Source organism: Montipora capricornis, chromosome 11, assembly GCF_036669925.1.
Source record: "Montipora capricornis isolate CH-2021 chromosome 11, ASM3666992v2, whole genome shotgun sequence".
NCBI lineage: Eukaryota > Metazoa > Cnidaria > Anthozoa > Scleractinia > Acroporidae > Montipora > Montipora capricornis.
The window spans coordinates 3825787-3828286 of NC_090893.1; the positions used below are offsets into that span (position 1 = coordinate 3825787).

Here is a 2500-nt window from a genome sequence, read left to right on the forward strand (position 1 = left end):
CACTTTGCTCTCTTCAAATCAGTTGTTTTCGAAGAGTTAGTCCTAACCAGTCTCGTTGCCTCACCTTTAATGAAGCCATTTTTTGCGCCTGGGGGGTGCCAGAAGTCATTGAGAAGTTGAAGTGTGTATATTGAAAGGTTTCAGTCGGCTTGTGGTGAGTTTTAACCTCCAGGATGGATTCGTTTTTGATCGAGGAAAGTTAATTCATTCTCTGATATCGAGTCCGTGAATTTGATGGTATATACTAGGGTGGAATTTGTTAGCTTGTTCAATGAAGTGGTACACCTCTGTCTTATCGCTGTCCTAAAGGGAGAAAATATCATCAATATCTCTTTTCCATATTTTTGGCTTGGTATCACTATGCTGTATTAATTTTGTTTCAATTTGTGTCATTAAAATATTAGCAAAAGAGATTCCCGTTTTTGTCCCAATAGCGTTTTCATGTGTTATCCCCGCTGAACTGGAAAAGGAACTTTATTTAAGTGCATTGCCTTGTGACGCATCTTGGGATCGGTAGATTATAATTGTGGAACTCTTCGTATGTCTTTCATCATGGCTATGTTCGTTTCCTCTTCTTGTGATTTATTTGTGTACAAGCTAGACACGTCCATTGGTACTGATCTACTGGTCTATCTTTGTCAGTTTTTTCTATGAAACTGATAAAATCAGTTGTGCCCTTAAAAAGGTTGTCGTTTCTGTGCGATAGTTTGCAGCAATGTAGCAATAAATGAGGATATTCTCTCGGTCAGTAATTATGTCCAAAAGTTTGTAAGCCCGGGCTTACTGGCGTTAAGGCCGCTACGCCCCTGGCTACAGAAGCTTTCATACAGAAACTTTAAAATGGTGTAAAGTTACTTTTCGAACGAGTGGAAATCCCCTAGATAAGGTCCCTTTTTGGCAAATTTTGAAAAGAGTTTGCCTTAGTTCAGCAAATGCACGTTCGTTCCATTTAGCTGTACGTAAAATACGAAAGACAAATTGACCACAATGTGAAACTTACAGACCTCGCCCCTTTATGTTTTTTAATAGGAACTGAGTCATCCATATGGATGGCATCGATCTTTTACATATGGTCTTGGGACCACATTTATTTCCCTTATGTCGAAAATTTTCCTTTTTTTTTTTGTCCATCCCAGTTTCAGAGTTTCAAAGGATACGTTTGTATCTGATGTTTGTCGCTGCTGCTTGTGTGTTGTTTCGCCTTTTATTTCCCTTGATCAGTACTGCTTGTCAGGGAGCTAACCTCGGACCTATGTAGGGGCTAGTATAAGCGATCTGCGTATCAAAATATGGGGTTGCATCGTCATGGTACGTCGACACTATAGAAATGAGAGTAGGGGTACCTTTACTGGTTCCTTTTTTGTTCATACATTCATTCTACGCATGCACGAATTCTGCCACTTGATTTATTCTCCACAAAATAAACAAATTAACAAATGAGAAGTTAATAATATTTGAGTATAAGGAGAGAAGGGCAAAAGTAGGAAACTAATGCTTTGCCTTAGTAGTTGGAATAATATAAAAAATTCTTAATCAAGTGGTTACAGAGAAGAAATGCTAACACAAATAGACATACAATAAGAAAATAAAATGCGACTAGTCAAAACATAGTATAGTATAGTGTAAAGTATAGACCGTATTCATAAATGGCGGCGCAGAAATTATTTGTTTGTCTTTATGCTAATCATCCTAACTAGCCTCGTTCGCACGGACAAAAATTCAAGAGAATTTTTGCTCCAAAGTGAGGGTAGTGAGGGTGACTAGCATAAAAACAAAGGAATAATTTCTTGACCGCCGTTTATGAATACGGTCTATAAGTAGATAAAGCGACTAAATCAATCTAGCATTTAGTATTGTTGTAATGATCCATGCTCTTTAATGACAGATATCTTCCTTTGAACACAAATCCAGGTAGAGACAATTTCTTAACCGAAAAGATTCCGAAATAGCAATTCCGCCAAGATACAAGACATAATTCCGAAGTGTTCCACTACTCTCTACATGTCAATCAAAACTAAATCACTCGTGTTACACTAGTTTCCAGGCCAGCTTATTTCCGATTTTCAACAAGTATATTGAGATAAGTAATGATTGAAAAGAGGATTCTTAAATAGTTTTTTTCTGTTGGCCTAGAGTGAATGAAAAGGGGAAGATCATTCCATTGAAGGAATACTGTATAGTCTTAAGACATAATGATAGAATTTTAGCAACAAATCTATCAAGTTGGGTTCCCGTACGATATTGCTATCGTATTCTCCCCTCCTTGCAGGGTGGAGTTTGGGGTTTCAGTACGATATTATAAATGAAGCCCCAGACAGTCAATCCAATCAATTCCAATCTCTACCCCATAGCTCTTCTCTTGACTGAGGGAGAGAAGAGCTCCGGGGAACCCTGAAACAAAGTGTCTTCTCATTTGTCTTCGTGAAGAACAAACAAAAGCGTCTCTGTTTGGTTTATTCATGTTAGCACAAGGAGAAAGCAGGCGCCGTAAGGTTGAAAT

The 2500-nt window shown here is 38.1% G+C and overlaps 1 long non-coding RNA gene across 1 annotated transcript in view; it reads right to left on the reverse strand.

The window, feature by feature from the left end:
• Positions 1–2239: 2239 nt before the first annotated feature.
• LOC138023974 (uncharacterized) overlaps positions 2240–2500 on the reverse strand; it is a 3197-nt gene continuing 2936 nt past the window's right edge. Inside the window, exon 3 of the long non-coding RNA XR_011126860.1 lies at positions 2240–2500. This exon is cut by the window's right edge and continues 906 nt beyond it. This is a non-coding gene — a long non-coding RNA (uncharacterized lncRNA).